We start from the raw sequence: 27138 nt of genomic DNA, 5'->3' as shown, positions 1-27138 counted from the left end.
TGTAAACTTTTTCAATCCATTTAAGGTTTTTATTTAATTTTCCTATTTAAATTTCCCTTCTTTCGTTTTATCGTTTTCGATAGTTTTCATTGCCTAAGACTTTTCAGTGCTTTTAACTTAAGCATTTCAAACCCAATAAGTTCTTTTTGCCATTTTCTCGTTTTATTTCTATCCTAACTCTTCCATTCGTTTTCGTTCAGTCATTTTTTCCGGCTGAATTTTTTTATCGCATGAGTTTTTTTTCTGCCTTGTCACAGAAAAAAATGAAATTTTCGTGATTTGTAAATTAAATGTACTATTACGAAACAGGCATCAGTTGAATCGAAAATTTAATTTAAAACCATGATCGATATAAAAATAAATCGGAATGCATTTATTTTTTCATTATACAAGACTGTATTTAAAAAACACTTAGTTTTGCTTTCGAGGTATATTGGAAAATGAAGGAATGTAAAGTAACTTTCTATTCAATGATTGCCTGCTCCAAATATGTTCATGAATGGCCAAATGCAGTACTTATGGTCGATGCACGATTTGTGATAATTTGGATCGTTGGAAGCAATCTCGCACAACAATACAACAATGATAAAGATATTGACCAAGACATGAACAGTAAACTAATTCACCCTCAGCCGCCCGTGGAACTCTATGGAAACGAGCTATGTATAGCGATTGTACAGTAGTAGGGCGGTATAATCAATCAACCATTCATCTTAACTGGGAATACTAACAGGGAAATCTACATCAAAGAATGTCTTCAAAAACGTTTATTACCACGTCAAAAGCAACATTCTCGAAACAATTTCTCACGGTATGTTTCCTTGTTTATCATTCCGGTAGTGATGAAGCTGTGGTTTGCTCGACCACAGCTTCATATTTCCTGCCAAACCAAATATTTTTTTGGGAAATTCGGTCTTTCCGTTGCCTGGGTATATAAAAAGACATTCCGGGTACCTGCTTGAAGTTAAAGATGAAAACTGTACCGAACCGTAATGATAAACAGAATATGACGGCTAAAACTTGGGCACGCAAGTTGAATCGCGAATATTTGACGAAGTTTTCCTGCATGATAATGGACGATGAACCTAATGTGCTGGATGACTTAAGGCAGCTTTCCATCCAACAGAACGGCGTAGCAGGCCAAAGAAAAAATACCTGGTTTGTCAGGCAATATGTAGCTGTAGTCGAGCAAGTCAAAGCTTCATCGCTACCGGAACGGTAAGCAAGGTAATATAACGTGAAGAATGTCTGAAAAAAGCGAAAACCATTCTTACACCGCCATGACTCTACCTCGCCATTCTGGTATAAAGGGAATGCAGTTCATGTTGTACCAACTAGAAATTATTACGAAAAATTACGAACAAAAGCAGCTAAATCGGCTACAGAGATGTCTGCACAGACCCTAATGGCTGGAGTAAACGCAAAAGTTCGTAGTTTTTTCTTCATGCAGCCTAAATAAGTAACTGTAATTAGTTCTAAGATGACTGATAATGCACAAATAAATGAGTAAAACATGCGTTTTGGATTGAACTGGTTCAGTATAAAACTTGTGACTAGGTAATGTCAGAAACATAATCGCGAAATTTGCGTAGAACTGCATTTGAGATGTGTATAGATATTAATTGATTTTTTATCGTTTGACCGTTTAAGATTTGTTTCAAAAGATTACGTTTGTATTTTAGTAGGGCGACAGTTGAGAACAGTTTTTTAAATAAGTCTTTTACGTCACTTTTGGGATCCTGAAAAGGACCTTTAATGGCTTTGGACCCATGGAAAAGAAAACGTTTGTATTCCAGGAAGTAGGGCGCCATTCCAAGTCATTTGTAAGTTTGAGCCGTGACCTAGAAGAAAACATTACATAAATATAATGTCATACAATCACTCATATATTTCAATATTTCATACATCTCAATATTTGAGTGAAAGAAACCATCAAAGTGCTGCACGGAATTCATTTCCGGCATTCAGAAGAATTTCTCTACGATATTAAACACTGTTCGGAACATTTTCCTCAAACGCGGTGCAGCCAAATGCTAGCTTTATTTGCGCTCGTTTGGTGCGAATTTCGCACTTATTCTAGCTTTGCTAGGAAGTAATTTTAATAGTTCTTTAGAAAACATTTAGAGCCATTAGAAGAGGCTGATTTTGTATAATGTTCCCCATCGTTGTCCACTTTTCGTTTTCTTTTTCTCCAATGCGAACGACCTGCAGCAGGATGACGCAAACGCTCTTGTTCGAAGCGAAACTCACACTGCGAACGTCCAACAGCAGATATGCTCACAGATGAACTAGTTGTTGTTTTTCTGCGATCAGGCTTGAGGAACGGAGTCTCATATTGACCACTGACTGAAGCATCAGTTGAATAATGTCGGATGTAGTTCCAATGTCTTGACGTAGATGACGGTCTGCGCACTCGATGTTCATGGGTTATCATAGACTGAACATAGGCAAACGTGCAACAGGGTCTATTTAATAATTCGGTTGATTTTAATGTTTCGTGTTTGGACCGGTATTTTTAATATTTAAACGTTTACGTAATAAACGTGGTCATCTTACACCTTTTTCTATTCGTTTCGTGAAAGAATTAGAGAAAATACTCAAACAGGGAAAAGTTATTGAGAAATCAAATCTGAAGTTATTCTGTTGAACTTTCGAACCCGGATGAGCATAGTAATGAAAGATGTAGTCCTACGTCAAAAATGTGTGCCTTGTTCGGAACGGATACGGATGACGATTTTTTTTTTCATTTTCAGCGGGTACGGGTAAGGTTCGGGTTCAAAAATTACCCAAATACCCGAACTCTTTTCGAGTACGGGTCGGACACGGGTGAAGATTTTAAGTTTTTAACGGGTACGGGTCGGGTTCGGAAGAAAAATTATTCTCGGGTTCGGGTCGGATACGGGTAAAAGTATTTCATTTTTGATCGGGTACGGATCGCGTTTGATCATCGCTTTTACACATCAAAAGCGTTGAATAAATGCCTTATTCAAAGTTTTATATGATTCTTCTGGATTTAATGTAAATTTATGACAGCTTTTTGTTTTTTTCCAAACAACGATTCGGTCACAAGTAAATCAACTTGACATATAAACTTTCGTGTGTTGTTTATGAATGATACAAGTGTCGAACAAGACAGCTGGGTAAATCTGAAATGCAAAACTAAAAACTTTCAAAATTTCTTGAATGGTGTTTCAAGTTTCGTCATCTTTGCAGGACTGATAGGATTCCCAAACAAAATCCATAAGAATCCCAATTCGGTGTTGCTGGTGGTTATATTTTGACGATTTATGGTACTTGAAGGGCATCAGAAAGGAGTGGATCTTTTTTTTATTTTTAACGAACAGACAACATAATTGAAGTTTGCTAGTGCTGGAGTGGAGATCATCATCCGCAGCAAACTCGCCGTATCCAACAGCTGACGGGTGACCACATTCACGCCCAGTGTTCAAATGAAATGCGTGAATGGATTAATAAATACTTTTTCAATTGCCATTCACCAGCCTGAAACCGTTCATAGAGCGAGCGTCTGCGGGCATGTCCAAATCAATAGTGGCAGATATGTAAATTGTGCAGTCGAAGACAAACCGAAAACTTGCAATCACACTGTACCGCTCACCAATCACACCAACACCAACAACGCAGGACTGCCATAAAAGAAAAAAAGAAAACATACAGTAAATGTAACTGTAATAAAACAATTGCATAATGGACAAGGTCGCCCTGGCAACCGCATGATCGGTGGTTTGCCTGCTGGTTCGCACCATCGAATGACAACAAGTCCCCAGACGAACGAGACGAAAGTGGAATGTGGCAGGTTTCGGTAGATCGTTTCTGCTGAAGAAAGGATCATTGTATCAGAAATTGAAGTCTGACGAATGCAGTTCTTGATCCCATTGGAATGCAACTAAAATTGACCGTTAGCCTGATCAGCACTTGCAACCTTGTTGCCAGAAATACTCTGTTTAGATATCAGTAGACTGACGTTTGTTTGTGTGTCTGTAAATCAATCGCTGTTATTGACAAAAAAAATCTTGCGTGACCAAGTTAGTAAGCCAGCCCCCGTTTGCTGTTTGTGGTGGTCGGATGGCATAACAAACAGCTCCTCTGCTGTTGTGGCATTTGAAGTTGAACAACGCAGCAGGCTTAGAGCTCGATATATTAGGTTGTCTGTTTTGGTAGACATAAGTCAGTTTTGGACCGGTTGGTGGTTGACGGCCTGTCGACAGTCGACACGACCTTCACCCCAAAGCATACAGATCGACGCTTGCGGCTTTGGTTGGTGGTGTGAACTGAACATAGAAACCCCAAATCGAAGTTGTTAAACCAGAAACAGATGATGGCATCGTCTTCGAAAACATTCCACCGCCCCGCGAGAAGCTACGGCACCCGGGGAATTTGGCGTGACGATTTAGCGATTTGGGAAGGCAAGTCATGCGCTGGTTTTACAAGTGCCCAATTTCGTGTGTCTCGTCATCGGTAAGGTCATCCCACTGTAAGGCTGCCTGGTGACTCACTCACCTGTTCTGGAAATCATTTTCTGGTGCCGGGACAACTTGCACGAACAGAGGCTCTGCTGCCACTGTTGCGACATCGGTCGCCGAAGAAGAAGCGAGAATGCAAATCATCGTGATTTTGAAAAACCGAATGTTCTTGCTTATGGTTTGGAAGGTTAGATTAAGAAAGGTATTTTTTGATAAAACACGTCATAACAGCGTTTTCAATTTATGCAATTCATGTAGCACTCACATAACTCTGAACAACTTCTGGTGTCCTCACACCAAACCCAAAAAAAAAAACATGCAGCTTTAATAACTTAGAATACTTTCATGCTATAAATGATCAGCTTTCGCTAGAAATGACTCGTCATATTCGAAATGATATCCGGTGCACCTCAAGGAAGTCGCTTGTGACCTCTGTTACTTGATTCGAGCATCAACAGTTTCTGTCTTTGCGTAAAAGGAGGTTCCCATGTAAACGGGGAAATTCGTTTCTTCATTTCGATTGTGGATTAAAAATACTATGGATTGCCTAATCTAGTGTAGTTATTATTGTTTATTAGAGACTGCTACTGTGTAAATTTTATGTAAAAATATCGAATTGTTCCTGAGATATGGTTGCTCAAAGTCAATAAATTTATCTTCAGATCTTGTTGACAAATGTCCAAATAATCTCATTAGTAACGGAAATAGTGGTCCAATAATTTTAAACGAAGCCCACTCCGATTTCTCAGAGATGGCTGAGTCGTTTTCCATGAACTTAGAGTCAAATGAAAGTTTACGACTCTGACTTGTGAATCCGGAACAACAGAGAAGTGTTACAAAATATGAAGAAATGGACATTAACTCAGAGATGACTGAGAGCCGATTTGCATAAACTTAAATTCAAATACAAACCATGCAGTGAAAGCTGGAAATTACCAATTAGGCAATGCGAAAATGTGAACAAAACAAAAAATGTCTATAAGAAAGATGCAAAAATGTACCGTCAAATAGTAATTGTAAACCACACAGCAATGTAACAAAAAGTAACAATAAAACTTGAATAAAAAAAAAGTTAAAATGAAATGTATTTGGACATATACAAAACTCGTGAATTTTATCCGGATCCGAAATTCGGTTCCAGAGTTACAAGGTGATGATGGCTTAAACTATCGCTTAATCGTCGTTTAAGAGCGACATTGCAAAAAAAAACGAAAAAAAAATCCTTTGATTTTACGATTAGCAAGTAGAAACTTGTTTCGTCCGAGACGTCAGTGTAGACATCGCACTCCGTTTCAATAGCAAAAATCCTTCGCAAGTAGCATTACCTTTATGTCTGCCTCACGGTTTAGGTTGAGCCGTCAGGTGGCGCTTGTACATCGAAGTTATCGAAAAAAATCTTCTAAATTTGGTTCAACACACTGTTAACAAATTGAAATATTTTATGCCCCAATAAATTTTCTTGCATTTATTCCAGATTCAATAAAGTTTTTTTGAAAATCCGTTAGTAATATTGATGATCGACGCATCTCAAGGTGGAATGAAACAAGTTTTCTAAGACAACTTTAAAATCGTTCCGAAATAACTGGGTTACACCATGAGGCAACTTCGTAAACCGTTTCGAAACAGTTTCAATTTAATTTTGAAACAATTTCAAAACCAGTTCGACCATTTAAATAGTTCGAAGACGATTCTTAGAAAGAATCTGAATAGTTTTGTCGCAATGCTGGATTTTTTCAACTATTTCAATTTTGCAATTAATTTGAAATATTTTCAAGACTTTAAACTTTAAATTGACTTCCAATTGATCAAAATCCAACATTTGTAATTATATTTATAAAAAAATCGCGTGTAACGCATTGTAACACGTTTAATTGGCAAGAAATAAAGCACGCGCAATAACACCTATAATTGACATGAAAGTAATGCATATAACGCTTCGTAACATCTGCAATCGTAATACACTTACAGTCATGTAACGCTTCGTAACACCAATAATTTACAAAAAAGAAACGCGTGCAAGTCACAACTATAACAAAAATGTAACGTTTCGTAACACGTAAAACTCACAGAAAGTAACGCATGTAACGCTTCGTAACATCTATAACTTACCAAATGTAACGCTTCGTAACACCGATGAATTACAAAAAAGTAATGCATGTAACGCATCGTAACACCTATGATCTACTAAAAAAGCAATGCATGTAACGTTGCAAGTCTGTTGCAACAGAAAGGCCAAATTCCACAAAAGGAATGTAATGCCAAGACTTTGCTTTTATGTAACGTTTCGTAACACTTATAACTTACAAAAAAGTAACGTATGAAACGCCTCGTAACACCTATAACTTACAAAAAAGTAACGCGTGGAGAACTTCGTAACAATTATAACAAAAATGCAACGTTTCGTAATGCCTAAAACTCACAAAAAGTAACGCTTCGTAACGCCTATAACTTAAAAAAAGTAACTCATGCAACGCTTTGTAACACCTATAAATTACAAAATGTAACGCATGTAACGCTTCGTAACACCTCTAACTTGCAAAAAACTAACGCATGTAACGCTCCTTACTTACTAAAAAGTAACGCTTCGTAACATCTACAACTTACAAAAAATAACGCATGTAACACTTCATAACAACTATAGTGTACTGAAAAGTAACGCATGTAACACTTCTAACTTATTAAAAAGTAACGCTTCTTGACGCTTATAATTTAACAACAAAAATAACGCATGTAACGCTTCGTATCACCTACAATTTACTAAAAAAGTAATGAGACAGTTTTAATTAAATTAAACCATAATTTTGAAACAGTTTTGAGAAAGTTTTGATTCATTTCCAGAGTAAATTTCGGAAACAAAATTGAGACAATTCTCAAAACGATGTTGATATAGTTTTTGTCCATGTAATTTCGGGGGGGAAAATTGAAACAGTTTCTATTAAATTTTTAGACAACTTTGGAACAGTTTTGATATAGTTCAAGTCAATTTTAAGAGTAGATTTCAGAAAAAAATGGAAATATTCCAATTAATTTTGATCCATTTCTAGAGCAAATTACTGAAAAAAAATTTCAGATAAAAATAAAAATTTTTAAGACCATTTTAGAACAGTTTTGATATGATTTTTGTTCATTTCTAGAGTCGAACTCGGTAAAACTTGAGTCCATTTCCATTGAATTTTGCGACAGTTTTGGAACGGTTGTAAAATAGATTTGGTAGATTCTAAGAAAATTTTGGGGAAAAAAATAAATCAGTTTTGATAAAATGTCGAGACCATTTGAAGAAAGTTTTGTAACAATTCTGAGATAATTTTGAAATAATCTATAAAATGTTTAGAACCTACATCGAAACAGTTGTGAAATTGCTTTGGACAATTTGAAAAAAATTTTTTTTTGTTTCAATTATAGACGTTTTAATGCTATACCCGTCCCCGTTAAAACATTTTGAAAAAACTTGAGGAAAATTTTGAAACAACTTGATAACAATGGTGAGGAAAAGCAGCTTAGAGAAAATGTTGAAACAATTTTTTTGATGAACAGAGAAGATGTTTGGATGTATGGTACCGGTCGGAAGACGGCGAGGATGTAGACCATGTTCGATTTACGTTCTATCATGCCTAACTTTGTTTTAGAGCTGTGTCTATCACATGGTTCAGGGTGGCGCGTATGCACGGAATGGTTCGGGTCCGGTCTCTGAGCGTATCTTTTTCAAAAAAAATCATCTTTGCTGTTAAGTTTTTCATTCATCTGGCTTCTCCAATATATGTTTCCTCTCAGTCATTGCAACAAACTGAATTTTACGGTGTTTTTCTCTTCTCGGTGTGTTTCGTCTGCGATTCGTTAGTGCATAACAGTTTAAGCGGGACTATTATGCCATCTAGCAGTTCAACATAAACCGCTAAGCAGAAGTAAAGCTCAAACCTTTATTAAGTACTAACATTTTTAAATACACCAGAGTAGCAACTATTTTTTTTAAATACATCCTTATTGACGTGCCGAACTTAAACTAGTTTCGATTTAGCTGGTCGATTCAGGTTGTAGTTTCTATAGGGATTAACCCATGTTTGTACTTATGGCTAACCGAATTTGTAAATTTGGTTATGTTTCGTCTTCGACTTGTCAGCGCATAAGCAGTTCCAAGAATCAATTTCAATCAATGTTGATGCATTTTAGGGTCAAAATTTTTAACAAATTAAATTGAATTTTAGGAATATTGGAAGACGATTTAAGGAAATTCAGATGGTTTTGGAAATATATTTGAAACAGTTTTTAAACAATGAGGATCATAATTTGAAACGAATTTTAGACAATTGAGGGCAATTTTGGAAAAATTGCGAACATTTTTAGGTCAATTTTGTGTACCTTTACGACGAATTTGAGAATATTATGGAATTGTTTAAAGATAATTTCAAAAAATTTTGAAACTATTTCTGAACAGTATTGAGACAATTTTGAAATATTTGACGTGATTATTTGAACACAACCGAGTATGGGCAATGTATTTTTTCACTCTATGTTGAGAGTCATGACGACAAGTACAAAATATAAACTCATCACCCTGTAGTGTAGCCTACTATGCCGGCATTCTGTTGATCGGTGCGAAATACGATCTCTAGTGAAGCCGATGACTGGAAGCTATAACAAACAAACCACCAACCGTGGTTGGTCATGCATTGTTATGCACTTTGTTTTATATCTGCGACAATCGACCGCCGTTTGACAGCGACGCCGCCGCCGCCGTCTTAGTACTTACATATTTCCCTTCGCAAATTGCGCACACACACCGGCATGTGAGAGGTGGTAGTGGTTGTGGTGGTGCCTCGGTACCGTTTCAAGCATTCCGATCGCGTTCGACCGATAATTGCAACTTTTTAATGGGCCAAGTGTCATTGCATCGGATTAGGTGTTTGCTGTTTTTGTAGTCTTTTCGGTTTTCTTCGTTTTGTTGTTGGTTTTGGTTAGCACAAAAAAAAATAAAAGTATCACCAACGTGAGTTCGTTGGTCAATTCGACGTGTCGGTGGTGAAATCAGAATGCTTCGATCGTAGTTTTAGTGGCGATCAAAACCAAAAAAAAGTGGGTCACCACCGATAGTTTTCGGAAGGTTCGGTTGGTGGGGTGGGTGGGATATGAAGGAGAGAAGGTACAATTTCGGCGGAGACGCTCGGTTGATCGTTCCCTCCAAGATGAGATGCAAATTAGTGGACAAATGATTCAGATTGTTATTCTGTGGCAGTTTCCGCGGAACGCGGAAAATAGTCACGTTCGAAAGCAGAAACAGATCATCGACAGACCAATCAAAACAAGGCCTAATTGCTTTGCAGTAATAGAAGCAATCGGCGCCACACCACGCAGAATGCCAATCCTCAGGCACAGGTCTAGGTCTAAACGACAAACGCTGTGTCCCTCTGTGTGTGTGTGAGTGTGTTGTGGACCCGAGAAACTTGTTTCGACCATTTATTAACTGATCGAAAAATCGAGAGCAAGTTTGCAGCTCGTCGTATCGCATGACATCTAGACGCGGACACCGCATTTCAGCTGACTCATTGGATGTGCACCCTCCCCCCGACTGTGGCCGGCGATAGCGCTAGCTACTTATCGGTGTGACCTTACGGAAAATTCCGATCGAGGACAACCTGTTCTGCTCTGTAAGTCAAGTCTACACATCCCTGGCCGTCGTTACGCAACCCAACAACCCAGTTATCTACCGATGGGGAGGAGGCCGAGAGGGTCGGACAATTGCTTCCAAGCATTAGTCTTCTCTAGTTGACCGAAGGCCTTTGGCCGCTCGAATGGTAATTGTATATTTCGCCTAGCCTAGTAATTATGCACACGATGCTCTCGAGAGTGGAGGGAACACACGAAACATGATCTTAGTGATTTTGTTGTTTATTATTTGCTATTTCACCGTTCACTTGCGAAGAGGCGAATGGCCGCGAAATTACCTTCAGAATGCAGCTGGGGTTCATTTGCATAAGATTTGTTTTGGTTTTGATCGAAAAATACTTTTGTTTTAAGGTTTCGTCTTCGACTCATCAGGGCGTTAGCAGTTTATGTTGAATCGTTAAAGCCACCTCGCTAAACAGATGCGAAGTAAAGACTTTGCTTTTAAATCACTTGTTGGAATCCAAGTTCCTGATGTCTCAGAAACGGAAACTCAGGCGCTATGACGGAGGTTCCATGATTCTGGTTTTTATTCACAAGCTTTTTTTATTGTTCCCTGTTTTAAAGAGACCTTCTTATATAAACGGGGTTTCCCTTCCTTTATTCTAAACGAGAATTAAAACAAAAGCTATGGGTTGCCTAATCTTTAATTTTTTGTGTAGTTATTATTCTTTACTGGAGACGGCTACAGTTTATATTTTATGTAAAAATATCGAGCTGTTCTTGAGATATGGCTGCTCAAAGGGGGCCATGTTATTTTCGCGGATGTAAACGATGTACATCGTAAAACCTCAGAAGTTAGTTCTGGAACGATCAATATTGTATGTTTTTTGTTTGCTTTTAAACAATTGTGAGACAATTTTGAGCAACTTGAAAGAGATTTTGAGATAATTATCAGACAGTTTGAAGATCATTGTAGCTTGAATTTTGAATAATTATGAGTCAGTTTTAAAAACCATTTCGATACAGGTTTCGGACGGTTTCAATTCACCAACTTCGTGACATTCGAAAAAGAGTGATGAGTCATTGTCCTTCCGTTAAGTAGATGAAGTAGATTTTGAAACGATTTTGAGATAGCTTTCTGACAGTTTTAAGAAAATTTTAGATATACATATATGATACAGGTTTCGGTTCACCAACATCCGAAGTAGAATGGTGAGTCATCGTACTTGCGTTAAATAGGTGAAGTAGATTTTGAAACAGTTGTGAGGCAATTTTAAACGATTTTGAGATTATTTTGAGACAATTTTAAGACCATTGAGGCTTGATTCTTGAATAATCATTAGTCAGTTTTGAAACAGCTCCGTGATATCCGGAGAAAAGTGATGATTCATCGCCCTTCCGTTAAGTAGGTGAGGTAGATTTTGTAACAGTTATGAGGTAATTTTGAACAATTTGGAAACGATGTTGAGATATATTTTGATAGTTTGAAGACCATTTTAGCTTGAAGTAGATTTTGAAACAGTTGTGATACAATTTTGAACAATTTGAGAACGATTTTGAGATAACTTTGGGACAGTTTGAAGACCATTTAGGCTTGAATTTTGAATAACTATGAGTCAATTTTGAAACAGCTCAGTGACATCCGAAGAACAGTGATGAGTTATCGTCCTTCTGTTATGTAGGTTAAGTAGATTTTGAAACAGTTGTGAACGACTTGAAAACGATTTTGTGATAATTTTGAGATAGTTTTAAGACCATTTCAGCTCGAATTTCGAATGATTATGAGTCAGTTTTGAAACAATTTTGGCACAGGTTTCGCAAGGTTCCGATTCATCAACTCCGTCACATTCGAAAAAGAGTGATGAGTCATCGTCCTTCCGTTAAGTAGGTGAAGTAGGCTTTGAAACGATTTTGAGATAGTTTTCAGACAGTTTGAAGACCATTTAAGCTTGAATTTTGAATAATTATGTGTCAGTTTTGAACAATTTTTATACAGGTTCCAAAGAAAAGTGATGATCGTCCTTCCGTTGAGTAGGTGAAGTAGATTTTGAAACAGTTATGAGGCAATTTAGAACAATTTGGAAACGATGTTGAGATATTTTTTTGATAGTTTGAAGACCATTTTAGCTCGAATTTTGATTGATTATGAGCCAGTTTAAAAAAAAAACAATTCCATACAGGTTTCGGACGGTTTCAATTCACCAACTTCGTGACACTCGAAAAAGAGTGATGAGTCGTCGTCCTTCCGTTAAGTAAGTGAAGTAGATTTTGAAATGATTTTGAGATAGTTTGAAGACCATTTTAGTTTGAATTTCGAATGATTATGAGTCAGTTTTGAACAATTATTACACAGGTTTCGGTTCACCAATATCCGAAGAAGAGTGATGAGTTATCGTCCTTCCGTTGAGTAGGTGAACTAGATTTTTAAACAGGTGTGAGACAGTTTCGAACAATTTGAAAACGAGTTTGAAGACCATTTAGGCTTGAATTTTGAATAATTATGAGTCAGTTTTGAAACAGCCACGTGACATACGAAGAAGAGTGATGAGTCATCGTCCTTCCGTTATGTAGAAGAAGTAGATTTTGAAACAGTAGTGAGACAATTTTGAGCAACTTGAAAACGATTTTGAGAAAATTTTCTGACTGTTTGAAAACTATTTTGGTTTGAATTTTGTATAATTATGAGTCAGTTTAAAAAAATATTTGATGCAGGTTTCGTACAGTTTCAATTTACCAGCTCCGTGACATCCGAAGTAAAATAATGACTCATCGCCCTTTCGTTAAATAGGTAAAGTAGATTTTGAAACAGTTGTAAGACAATTTTGGATGAGTCAGTTTTGAAAAGATTTTGATACAGGTCTCGAACGGTTTCGATCCACTAACTCTGTGACATTCAAAGAAGAATTATGAGTTATCATCCTTTCGTTAAATAGGTGAAGTAGATTTTGAAACAACTGTGAGACAATTTTGAGCGACCTGAAAACGATTTTGAGATAATTTTCAGAAAGTTTGAAGACCATTTAGGCTTGAATTTTGAATAATTATGTGTCAGTTTTGAAACAATTTTGATACTGGTTTCGTACAGTTTCGATTCACCAACTCCGGAAAAGAGTGATAAGTCGTTGTCCTTCTGTTAAGTAGGTGAAGTAGGTTTTGAACCGATTTCTAGATAGCTTTCAAACAGTGAAGACCATGTAAGCTTGAGTTTTTGATAAAATTATGAGTATTTTTTTAAACAACTTCGAGACAAGTCTGGATTGCATACAATTTTTAACAGTCTGGTAACTAATTTGAAACAAATTGTGCAATTAATTTGAAACTATTGCAACACATATTTGAGATGAACTTGAAATCATTTCGTGACGATTCGGAAACAAATTTGACATAGATTTAAGACATTTCGGGACAATTTGAATATGTTACAATAGTTTTTAGACCATTTTGTGAAAAAATTAATGCAATTTCGAAACCACTTTGAGGTAATTTTGAAAAAGATTGAAGACAATAATAATTTGAATAAAGTTTTGAAAAAAAATTGATACACAAAAAAAACTGGGGTGATAGAATTTTGGGACAAGTCCGAAAAAGTATTGAAATAAATATAAAATAATTCTGCGACCCATTTTAAACAATATTTAATAGTCGAAGATTTGAAAAATACTAAATAAAAATTTCATTCAGGGCAAATTCTATATTTCACGGCTTTGGAACAACTTGAAAACGAGATAATTTTGAATCACTTTTGAGCAATTTTGAATAGTTATGAATCGGTTATCATAGAATTTTCAAAGTTGACCAATTTTTGGGTAGTTTTGAAAAATATTGAAGGCATAATTTGACTTAAATTCTAAATAATTATGAGTCTATTTTGAATCAATTTGGTAGAAAAAAAAATATTGAAATAATTTCAATAAAATGTCATAAAAAATACTAAAACAAATATATAATAATTTTGAGTTAACAACTTTCCGTTGAGTATTTTGAAATGGTGCATTTCACCATTTATCTACCATTAGATGTTACGAAGTGAGCGTTTTTCTGAGTCGTCCATGTTAGGTGTATATTTTTTACTGTTTCATAATCAAAATGTTTCTATCAGTTGTACTAATTATTCTAATTTGGTATTTTTTTTACAGGATCAACATTTGATTCCGAAGATTATCTAAACTACGTTGGATTTGAGGTAGGTTTATTCGTATAAAAAACGGCGTAGCTTCGAAAATTCTCAGAAAAGTTTGGAAAATTTCGTTTATTTACAATCCGAATTATCGAATGGTTGCCCCGGTTTGAACTATATTGAGACTGCTTGGAATGAACCAAACCTAAGGAGGCTCGGAAGAGTGCGTTACTTGGCTTCATAACTCTAGAACAAGTTATGATTTGATCATAACGTGTTGGTTCCGTTTGTTTATATGTGGAACTTCCGAATTTCAAGACCACAAATTTATGGAATACAACATCATAGTGTAATGTTTTGCTTCAAATTGCTAGAAACCATAGACGAACGCAAATGTTTTGATCGGTAATGATCAGTTTGATGTTTGATATTTTTATCGGTCTTGAAGTGTTATCTTCGCACCATATCTTCGTGAAGTATTAACAACATTCCTACTTATTTGGTGTTAGATTGTTTGAGTGTCCCTGAAATGTTGGTTTCGTTTAATGCCGAATCTTCCCATTACATGAACAATACTTGAGAGAGTACGTTGCCTTGCTTCAACTCATAAAACATTTCAAGCGAGCCGAGTGTTCAACGGCGTCCGGCACTTCGGATGCTTCGATCACCCTTAAAATAATAACTTTCGTCTGTTTTCTTACCGAACCTCTTCGCAGCGAATGGTCAAGATTTATGGGACGAAATTTGAGAGAATACGTTTCCCTGCTTCAAACCCTAAATGAGTATTGCATTGTTTACGAGTAGTAAGCTGATTTTTTCGCAACACGGCCCAGTTTTGAGAACAATTCTCAGGTAAATTTGTACTAGGGAGATACTGATTTGAAGCGACTTAGATGCATCATTTGGAACCTTGAGAATCTTCTCCAGCTTGGTGGTCTCTACCGTTGTCTATTCCTGATGTTTTGTAACGGTGTGCAGTTCGAAGGTTTGAAATCAACAGCATTTAAAACGAAGTAATGATTAAAATCAAATATTTTTCCGTCGTTTTCCTCGACCGAACAACCAGGTGAAGTAGTTTGTGGTGCATATCTGGTCGGTGCATAACTGGTTTAGGCCGACTCAGCGGGTGCAGTTTGATCAGTGATTAGTGAGTTCAGTAGGCTACCTAGTATTTCTATCGCAGAACCTAGTATTTTGATCGTTCAAGGGTTGAAATAGAAATAGTGACACTCATTTTAAACAGCAAAAATTAAATGGTTTCGAATTTGCCAACGTTGCTGTGTCCAACTTCAAAGCATTTATGGTTACTAAACTGTGACAGAGACGGATCGATCGTCGTGAGCTTTTATGAACACTCCGACATACGACGATCACGCAATCCAAATCCATCCGTCATTTTGCCATTCGCAAACCGAAGATAGCCGGGCGTAGATCTGACGAGATAAGATAAGAGCTGGCCGCAATCGCATGAGCGGTCGCGGGTTTTTTTTTCAGGGCAAGAGAGAGCCTGTTCTGAGTAGTGTTAGAATTTGTTCCGTACGATCCACACCCACTCGGAGTGATCGAACCGTGTGACCTACTTGGCGTTGGCAATAACCCCGAAGCCAGCTACCATAAAATACCGATTGAATGTTTTTTTTTGCCTGCCGTAATATTCATGTAGCACCTGGCGCGAAAATCCGGTTGCGACCAGGTCGGTCATCCATCGTTAAGGATCGTAAAACTTAAACCTGTTCGGCTGATTACGGACGGAAGCGTTCCCGATGGATCAACACTTCTGAAGAACCAACCAAGAATCCAGATTTCACCATCCGTCGCTGTCGTCGTCGTGAGACACTTGGGAAAATTCTACCATCTGTGTTGGATCATTTGGAAGAAAAGGAACCTGTTTCACGTCACGTTCTCCCTGTTTCTCGATCATCCGTGATCAAACTAACGTGTCTACCGACCAGTTGGCTAATTTATATGCAAATTGGATGCGATTTCTTTTCGCTCGAGCCAAATCTCGCAATTTTGAAACCAGAAGTATATTAAAAATTCTTGCACGAATTGGACCCTTTTCTCGTTTGGAGACGAATCAGATGTTTTTTTCTTAATATTTTTTTTTCTTATTGCTTTCGCATATTGGGAAAGGTGGGTGCCTACGAGCCTCGGACCAGGTCCGTCGTTTTGTCTACCTTGGTTGACAACTGTACGACGAATGTTGTTGCTAAGCGAAGATGAGATAGTTTTCTTTCAGTGAACCGGTCTCGCTCTAACCCTTCGATTGACAATACGAGGTTAACGCACTCTCTCTCTCTCTGTGTCGATCGTATGGAGTGGACACAAATGCAACTGCACAACGAGGAGCTGCTGGCACAAAAGTACAAAGTACGTGGACAAATTTTTACCTCAGTATGTTTCTGATAATAGAAATTGAAGAGAGCCATACTATTGTATAAAGATTCCATGACCAACACGATTTCTTGAATAACCTTTTACTCAATAAACTGGGAACCCGATGAAAAAATGATTAAATGTGCGCGAAGATACGCATGGTTTTGTCTGAGCAGAATTATACCCTATTTTCAAAAACTACGGCTACTGCTGTCTGCAAATTTTACTGATTCTAACCTTAGTTCTTCGGGTAACAAAACACTTAAACCTCATGTGTTGTACGGAGAATAGAATTCAGGATCGACTGCGTGAAAGTTGAGATTGTTCTATCCAAAATATTCCATAGCTTGGTAAGAAAACACGACGTCACACTTCGGTGTATTAAAAACTGCTTGAAATGCACTTGAAAATTGCCCAAAAAACTACACAACTAACAGTGTTTTGAAATCCTCGAAAGAACTGCTCGAAAAACTAAATTGCAAGTAAAATTAATCGAAAAACTATTGCAGAATAAACTACTCGTAAAACTGCCCGAAATAACTGCAAAGAACTAAAAAAAATTACTCGAAAATCGTCTTGAAAACTGCTTTAAATAACGACTAAAAAACTACTCAGATACTGTTCGAAAGGACCGCTCGAGAAACTGATAGTAAAACTGCACATAAACCTGCTCAAAACAAGAACTCAAAAAAAACTGCTCGAAAAAACTGCTTGAAAAAAAACTGCTAAAAAACTCGAAAATTGCTCGAAAACTGCTCAAAAATTTACTATAAAAACGGCTTGAAATAACTTTGGAAACAAGCTTAAAAACTGCTTGGAAACTGCATAAAAACTGCTCGAAAAACTACTCAGTTACTGTTAAAAAACTACAAGTAAAACTAATCGAAAAACTGCATGTGAACCTGCTCAAAAATTACAAAAACTCGGAAAACTGCTCGAAAAAACTCCTTTGAAAAAAATATTGGAAAAAACTGCTTGAAAAAGTAAACGTGTAACTACTCGAAAACACTACTAAAATGCAGCTCGCATAAACTTTTCGGATAAGTTGCTCCAAAAAACTGGTTGTAAAACTTAACTGCTGCATAAAAACCTGCTCAAAAAACTACTCAGTAGCTTCTCAAAGTACTACAAAAACTGAACGAAATATACGTAAATTAAAAAAAAACGGAAAACTGCTCGAAAAAACATCTTGGAAAATAATATAAAAAAACTCAAAAAACTTTTCCAGCACGTATAACTACTCGAAAACACTACTGAAATGTTATTAGCATAAACTGTTCGGATAAATTGCTCCAATAAATGCTTGTAAACTGTACGTAAAACTGCTCCAAAAATTACCACAAAAACGGCTTGAAATTACTTTGAAACTGCACAAAAAACTAGTCGAAAACTGCTCGAAAAACTGCAAGTAAAATTATTCGAAAAAAACTACTGCAAAATAAACTACTCGAGAAATTGCACGAAAAACTGCTCGAAATAACTGTAAACAGCTAAAAAACTACTAAAATGCTGCTCGCATAAACTTTTCGGATAAATTGCTCCAATAAACTGCCAGTAAAACATAACTGCTCGACAAACTGTACGTAAACCTTTTGAAAAGCTGCTGCACTACTCGTAAAATTGTAACGTAAAACTGCTCGAAAAATTACCATAAAAACGGCTTGAAATAACTTTGAAAACAGCTTCAAAACTGTTGGAAACTGCATAAAAAACTGCTCGAAAAACTACTCAGTTACTGCTCGAAAAACTGCAAGTAAAACAGATCGAAAAACTGCACGTAAACCTGCTCTAAAACAGAAACAACTCGAAAAAACTCCTTGAAAAAAATTACTGGAAAAAACTGTAAGAAACTGCTTGGAAAAGTGCACGTATAACTGCTCGAAAACTACTAAAATGAGGTTCGCATAGACTTTTAAGATACATTTCATTTTTCAAGCTTATTTAGGAGAAGTGTCTCGTTAACTTCTTATAAAGTTATTGAAGAATTGGACAAAAATTTAAAAAAATTTAACAACAAATTCAAAACCACCGTTACCAATTACCCACTGATTAGCAACAAATTATTCATTCATTTGCGTAATTATTAAAGACAGGTGCTTCGCTAAACTCATATTTATAACGACTGGTCACAAAAATAGAACCGGAAGCTTGTTGCAGTGATCTAGACTATTTCAATTTTGCACATCTCTTGAATTTTTCTAACTTTAAAATGCCTAAAAGGAACCGTTGTTATTCACGTAATAACCGCATTGCAGCAAACTTTAATGATTCACAGAGCTCGACAAAGCCAGTCGGTTGTACAGTACAATTTCTCAGTAAAATATCACAATGATCATTCAAGTAGATGTTTTCACGAAATAAGGAGGTTTTATGCCTGCTGAAGAGCACGATTGTAAGTCATCTGGGGGTTTGATATCGCATGGGTAACCAGTTTGTGCTGAGTGCGCAAGACGATATTACTTGTTTTTACGTTCGTCTTCGATTCGTCAATGCAACAGCAGTCTATGTTGCGCCTACAGTGCCACCTCACGGTTCAATAAGACCACTTGGAGACCTTGGTGAGAACCAGTTTCGTTGAAAACCTAGTCGCGGAATTGGATTTTAATAAATCAATTTTACTATTTTGATTGAATCTATGAAAAGTTCCACTATCAACCGCACCCCCAATCCATCAATCAATCAAAGACCGAAAACATCGATCGGCCGAGCTTCCCCCTTGTTCAGTCAACCTTGACTTTCGAACGAACATGGCACACAGAACTCTGTAACGCAGTAGACAGGCAGACGCTTTTTCTATATATCTAAAAAAACATAACCCAGCGAACCGTGCAATTCAGTCCGGTAGTCGGCAAGAAATGAGTTTAACCTCAAACAAGCGAAGAACTTTCATCGCCCGATGGCATCGATGCCAAGGTGCCGGCGGTATTCTGCGAGTAGCTCCAGAATGTCGGTAACATCATGAGGCCCAGATGTTGTTGTTCTGTCAGATGCCAATCATTGATGGGTGGTGGCTCGCTTGGTTGTTCGACGCGAACTCGTGAACTTGATACTCAACAACTGAAGCCCCCCCTTTGAGCTCGGCAAATTCTTCTTTCCTCAATGACACATAAATCACCTACAAAGGGAATCGCTAATCGCTCTGTCTGTCTGTGGCAGGATTCTCCAAAACCAACAACCGGTGCTTCTGAACATGACAGCGTACACTCATCATAAACTTAGTAGGCTGCGGCAGGTATTTCACTCCGCGTTCACCGCGAGAAGGCTATTGCTGCGATGTTGCCTTGCCGGTGGAATGCCTCTCAAACTCGTAGTCATCTGTTGCACATGGAAACTACTCTGCAGGCTCTTCGCCGGTGATGGCTTACTGAGATGTGCCCGTGAAAGCTCGCGGGGTAACCGACGTGAGGTTCGCTGTAAGAAAATGCAGGCAAGTTCATTACCTACGAGAAGTGTTGAACATGCACTTGTTTTTCGCCGATGGCTTCTGAGGGTCGTCAGCGGAGCGCGGATTGGTGATGGAAGTGAGAGAGGGGGTTGAGGGAAGGTATACTGTTTATTATATGATTACCACTGCAATTTTGAACACATGAATGGAGGGCATGGTGCCACCCCGCTGTAAGCCCTAGCGGCTCTCAGAAGGGTCGCAGAAGCAAAAAATTACGGGGCTCGACTTTGTTTTTTTTGCGATATTATTTTAATGCCATTCGTTCAAGGTATGCGTGCACCGAGGGGCAAAGTAGCCAAAAGTAGCGGCAAGGTATTTGACCACGAGCACGACTGCACTGGGTATGTCTCTCGCTCAGAATCGATTCAAAAGGTTATTTTTAAAGTGACGTTCGATTAGCATAAGTTTGCCATTTCTTTGCTATAAAGCTATACCAGGAGTTCAGTTCGGCGAAAACAGCACGCGGTCATAAAACGCAAAATGTGATCCACTATTAGGGTCGTGATTGATCGAAACGCGGAACGCTGATCACGCTTTGGGAGACAGGATAACCCCCGGATCTAGCTGATGGAAATGGGTTTCATTTTTATGACGATGCCACATACATGCGTTTGTAATTGTATCCAGGAAAGATTTGGTTTCAAAAGACGCTGAAAGTCCTGTCATGATTATGAAAACCTTGGCCAAATCAGCTTACGCTACATTACGTAAGTTGAGCACTCCGGCACTCACGAGGTATTGCACGTGGTACGAAAAGAAGGAAGGAAAATACTTGATTCGACATCATTCAGACGTATACTTTGATTTGGTTTTTGGATTTATTTTTTGCGTTTCGTCTTCGACTCATCAATGCGTTAGCAGTTTATATTGAACTGCTACCTTCACTCAGTGATTCAATAGAAACAGCTAAGTACTGAGTCTAGTTAATAGTACAATATAAACTATCATATTAAAACTAGCTCAAGGCGGCTTTACGTCTTAACAAAGCCTAAAACAAAACCGTTGAAGGACAATAAAAGGTTTGTCTACCTTTACCATTGTGTTTGAGATCACACAATCGTCACTGCTGCTACCACACACTAGTGGAGATCCATTAAATCGATGGATGAAACTATCGTGTGTTATCCCGTAGATAGTGAAATAGACAAAAAACAAAAGTCTCAAATCACTATCGTGCGGCAAGAGCAGATGGGTAGAAATAGACTCGTGATCATTGTATGTGAACCGCTAAGCAGACGTAAAGTTTCTGCTATTTCTTCAAGAAGTATCGATTCTTGTCAAACTAAATAAATTTTTTCATGACCCCTCTGTTAATAACACGCTCTTTCCCCTATAAAAATACCGGTTTGAAGAGCAAGAATTACTTGTGTCAAGTTTGGTAGCAATTCGTTCAGTATTTTCGACATTTTTGGTAGTATACCAATCTACCGTTGATTTCGAGTAGTAGCAAGAAGCAAGATCTGGCCAGAAGACAACAGGATCCTTGTGGCTTCGAATCATGGATAGAAGTCGTTTTTGTTAACATTCCTTGATGTATATTTCGCTGTTCATTGAAGCAGTGGTGATGAAGGGTTTCGAAATCTTACCGCAGCTACAAATTGCTTGCCAGACCATAGCTTTCTAACCAAATTTTTCAACTTCAATCAATGTCTCGGACTGGTTTAACACTTACCCTTCTCGCACCGTATAATATTGTGGTCCCGGCAAGAATTTGTAATCGAGTTTCACGTAGGTTTCGTCGTCCATGATAATGCAGTTCAAATTTCCAGCAAGAATCGTATTGTACAGCTTTGGAACCCTCGGCCTGATCGATGCTTCTTGTTTTGGACTACGTTTTGGTTGTTTCTGCTTCTTATAGGTTCGAAGATTCAAACGTTATTTAGCACGAAGAACATTTGACTTCGAAGTGCCCACTTTTTTGGCCACATCCCGAACTGAAACCTCCTTCTTTTGCTCGAACGCCTTCAGTATACATTTATCTAACTGAGGGTTAGCAGGACCTTTCTTTCGACCCGTTTTCGGTGTATCCTCAAAGGTGTTATCCTCACCGAACTTCTTGATTGCATTTCGCACGGCTTTTTCACTTACTCCTTCCATTTTTGCTATCTTTCTCAGTGACAGTCCGCGTTCTGTGCACCATTCGTACACAATTTTTCGACGTTGTTCTACTGAAAGTCCACGAATTTCGAAACAAACTAATGAAAACGAATAAACAACTGCACAAGTAGTTAGAGAAGAGTGTAAACAACAGGACGCAGCCATAAAAATTGACAGATTCTGAACCATTGCGAAATAGCAGCGGTTTTTGGTTGCGTCCATACTTTCTGGGACAGTCTTTAAAGTATGCCAAATGTATCTCTGCTTTTCAAAATGTATCGATTCTTGTCAAATTAGATTAATTTTTCCATGACCCACTCTGTTAAAAACACTTACTGCGCTCCCACCCTCAAGAAAATGCCCTTTTCAGAAGAGCAAGAAGTGTCTAGTTGTGTGACAATCAGTTCAGTAATTCTGGAGTTACGCCGTTTTTAACATTACACCTCCCTTTTTAGGGGCACTTGCTACATCCACCCCCCATATAGTCATATCTAAGGTATGCAAATTATTTCCATGACCCCTCCCTACGCTCCGTTCTCTAGAAAAAAAACCTGAAGGACCATCTCTGAAATGCATGAAGTACCTGTGCCAAGTTCGGTGGCAATCCGTTCAGTAGTTCCAGAGTTATGGCGTTACAAACATACAAACTTACATCCATTTTCATTTATATACAGATTAAAAAACCAAACACAACAATTGTTTTTGCCTTTCTCTATGAAAGGTATTAGATTTGCTGGAAAAACCGACTTTCGAACGGAGCCTCGGAGACCCATAGTGTTAAGTACCATTCGACTCAGTTCGACAAGATCGGAAAATGTCGGTGTGTCTGTGCATTTTTCGAAGATATTTTAACGCGCTCTCAGAGATAGCTGAATCGATTTTAACAAACTTAGGCTCATTTGAAAGCTACTATTAGGCCATTGATTAGGTTCGAAGATCAAATGATTGCGATTTTGCGTTCCGAAGATATAATGGTATAAGTGACGTAACCGACAAAACACGTTTTTTATCGCTTTAAATTATATAAGGGTGCCAATATTTTGGGATCACCTCTAATTTAGTTTAGCGCTATTGTTCAAAAGTTTAAGTATCTCGAAATTTGAGCTAAATCGGACATAGGTAAGGGGTGCTACCCAGCGATAAGGGTTTGAAAATTTTCCATCTTGAAAAATTACCATAGGGGGGAGTACAAGAGATTTCCGAAATTAAACATTTTTTGTGGATGTCAAACGTCTTAAAATTGCATGAAACGTCGAGACTTAGTGTCATCTCGAAAAACATTTTTTGTGAAAAAATCGACTTTTTGGGACTTAGGAAAAATTTTGAGATTTTTTTCTAAGTCCCAAAAAGTCGATTTTCTGAAAAATTTTTTTTTAGGATGACACTAAATCTCGACGTTTCACGTAATTCTAAGACTTTTGGCATCAAAGAAATTTGTTCGGTTTCGGAAATTTCATGTACCAAATTGATCCTCCTTAGGTTACACATTGTGACAAATCCGTTTCTGTTCGTTCTGTTCTCGCATGTCCGATGAAAAACTGAACCTCAGTGTTGACGACCCCTTTACTTCGGAGCAGAGTTTCCTCTGATCAGTGAAAACAACTTGAAACAAGCTGAGAGTTCATGTTGCATGGTTGTGTCCTACCTACCTTGCCACCGGACAAACGACTCTGTCCTTGATCCATTTTCTGCTACCAGCCAGCCAACCAGCTAACCAGCGCCCCTCTGCAATGTTGACCTTGGCATGGATCGGCATATTTTGTTATTATGTTTTTTTTACTCTCTCATTTAGTTTTTTTTCTTGTTTGCTTTCGCTGTTTTATTTCTTTTCGACTAGCCTTTTTTGGCCCTGTTTTTAATTCAATTTTTTCCGCTTCGCTTCGCTTGCTGCCGCCGCCGAGTACTACTCGAGGAGTCGGTCAGTTAGTTCGCGACCCGGCGTAGTTACCACCGGCTGCTGAACCTCGATCAGCAGCGGTGCAGGATGTTCCGCGTTGTTAACATACTATGCCAAGTGCCATCGGTGCAGCAGGCACTTCCCGGAGAGGTAGAAGCCTTGGTATTCCATTCCTGTTGGTGGAATTTGAACTTCCGTTTTCATAGCGTTCCAGGTCGGGGTTCCGAATGTACGACTTTTTCCGAACAGTCAGTCAGTGTTCAGGTTCCATCGGTAGCGTCCAGCAGAGCTACCGTTCAAATATTGACCGACTCGGAATTACCGACGACGTTCTTCTCGTCATTCTGAACAAGAAGAAGAGTTGAACGATTTGTTTGCGACCGTCAATGAACATGTAAACATCCTGGTTTGTTGTTGGCAGCTTCGCAGTAAACAGAACAGTAATTAGTGAGTCAACATAAACAACAATCGATTCTCAGTCCCGTTGTCGTCAATCCATCCGGATGATGACAATCAATGGAGTCAGCAATTTCTTCAACGAATCCCAAAACCGTGAAAGGGTCAGTGATGGACGCTTGCAGTTGCGCAAAACATGCGCAGCTGAAGCACGCAACATAGTCCAATTCCGGAACACAAAAATTGTTGGAAATTGACTGATCTGAGGTTGCCTTGATTCCAATACCAGAAAACCTACAACCTTTCGAAAATATTGAAGCGTGTACAGCACGAAATTTTCAATCCAAAAACAACAAAATAAAACATTATTAGAACCAACAACAAATAGCTAGTGCTAATCAATCTGATCTAATGGTTTTTTTTTCATTTTCTCACTTTTGCTTGCAGGTAAATAATACGACACGCAACATGTTGCAACACAGAGAGCCCATTGGCCATTATGAATAAGTTGTTTGTACAAGAAAACATCGAAATTGCTGATCGTTGAAGAACCTCATCGGTGTTCGCATCGCAAAACCCGCACCTGATTTCCTAACGCACTCGGTCGGTCACGGTCAATCCTACTTTCTATAGACTCTTCCAACAAAACCGGTCCAGTTAGAGTCAACAAGTACTGACTGAGGAGACCACAAAAACGCCATCACGCCACGCACGGGGAATTGGATTGTCCATAGTGCGAAATTTTGCGAAAGCAAGAAGTCCGGTTCTTAAACCTGTGTCTTGTCGCTACACTGGCTGTTACCTGTTTTTGTGTGTTTGCGGTGTCGGTGTTGCAATTGCACCCTTAAACACACCTCTCCCACCCCCCAGCGGACGGAGGATAGGACCGACACGCGAATGTGGCTTCGAAATCACCTGCAGCCTAAGTTGGCGAGTTCGGAATTCTGGTCTGGTTGACAGTTTGCTGCAGTTGTTGAGTAGGAGACACGATTTCGATGTTGGATAATGTTCTAGAGTGTAGGAAGTTTCATTAGAATCAAACAAAAAAAAATCCGCGGTCGTTCGAAACGCGGTGCAACGAAAGCGCCGTAAGTGCATTTCAATTCTGCACTTTCGAGCAGATTGTTATTTTTTTTTGTTTCCGTTTTCGTTTGGTCATCGAAAACCTTTTTGTATTGGTTTTGTGCAAACGATTTACCAAACAACAACAAAAAATCCAAACCTTTGCAATGCAAATCACTTATTCTTGCGAATTTGCGAATGAAGCTCTTCGCTGCGAGGGTCACGCCGTTTGGGGCGCGGAACCACATTTCGCAACTTTCCCCAAATTGTAAATTAACTCCAAACAGAGTCTGCTATGCAGTCCGATGCAATGAAGTAATTTGACCCTCCGCCGCCCTCTGGTGGTTACGAGAACGGAAACGTCGCGAACGATTTTTGTTTTTGGTTGGACCGACCGGTTGGAATTTGTTTGACCCGAGGTTCGCATTTTTTTTCAGTGCAAAATTGTCGTCAGACAGTCGAATTAGGGTCAAGTGGGGCAGAAAAGTGGAATGTTTCATGGCCTTCGAAAAAGTATTATTGCGTTTTTAATGCGCTAGAATGATACGAATTCGTTGAGAAAGATAAAAACGATCTCGCATAACACATGGGCTGAAAAGTCCCGGGTCTAACAAAGAGACCAACGTAATCTCCATCAAGATTACGTGCCGCTCTAACATTTTAATGCAACTTTTGTAAAACGATTCATTAGGTAAATAGGTATCAGTTTCAGTGATAACCTCGTCATCCGTGCGAAATTTCTTACCGGCGAGCATTTTTTTTCAGGTCTCCTAACAGCCAGTAGTCGCTGGAAGCCAAATCTGACGAATACGGTGGATGTGGGAGCAATTCGAGGTTCAATTCATGTAGTTTTGCCATTGTTTTGATTGACTTGTGACTCTGTACACGGTTCATTTGCCCTATGCGGTCGTTTCTTTGCAATTTCGGCCTTCAAACGTTCCAATAACGTTATATAATATTCACTGTTAATGATATTTCCTTTCTTAAGGGGCGGGTAGGGGCTAACCATTTTGAAAAATCCTGTATTATTTTCTTTACATTTTCTTATAGTAAAACATTTTAGGAGTTTTCTGTAAAATTTTCAAGCCTATTGGAATGAAACTCTGGAAGTAATGGACCTCTATCCATGGCTATCTCATTCTACGAAGAAGCAAGAGCTCGGCGCACAGGCCCAAGATTTCTACTTCGATTGACTTCAAATCTTGACAAAACATTCTTGAAATGTTTCATTATAATAAATTATAAAAGAAAAAATATAATTTTTCAAAAATGTTAGACCCTACCAGGGAGCCCTGGAGTAATTAATTGTTTCCATTGATTTTATAGACAAAAACCTTCAACGCGTTTTTCTCGGAAGCAGGTTTTGAATGTCCGTGTCCATCGTCATTCAAAAACTACTGCACCATTTTCCTCAAATTTTTTTGCACACACTTTCTACATATAAAAAACCAGACCCCAACCGAAATACCTCAAAATACCGAAGCCATAACCTTGCCAGCCAATTGTTGAGTTTTCCACTCAGATGACGATCGTTTTGATTCCGCAGTGAAGTGATGAATCCATGTTTCATCCATTGTCACATATCGACGCAAAAATTTTGGTTTGTTACGTTTAAGCATGGCCAAAAACTGCTCAGAATCATCAACACATTCTCCATTTTTTGGTC

The 27138-nt window shown here is 38.2% G+C and overlaps 1 protein-coding gene across 3 annotated transcripts in view; it reads left to right on the top strand.

The window, feature by feature from the left end:
• LOC131434653 (elongation of very long chain fatty acids protein AAEL008004) overlaps positions 1-27138 on the top strand; it is a 180215-nt gene that overhangs the window by 23391 nt on the left and 129686 nt on the right. For all 3 annotated transcript variants that reach the window (XM_058601623.1, XM_058601633.1, XM_058601607.1), the window contains exon 2: positions 14219-14265. The gene's annotated coding sequence lies outside the window, so the exon portion shown is untranslated. The remainder of the gene's footprint in view (positions 1-14218; positions 14266-27138) is intronic.

This window comes from Malaya genurostris, chromosome 1 (assembly GCF_030247185.1).
Source record: "Malaya genurostris strain Urasoe2022 chromosome 1, Malgen_1.1, whole genome shotgun sequence".
Lineage (NCBI taxonomy): Eukaryota > Metazoa > Arthropoda > Insecta > Diptera > Culicidae > Malaya > Malaya genurostris.
Note: the sequence above shows the minus strand (reverse complement) of the source record. Positions and strands in the feature narration are given on the sequence as shown.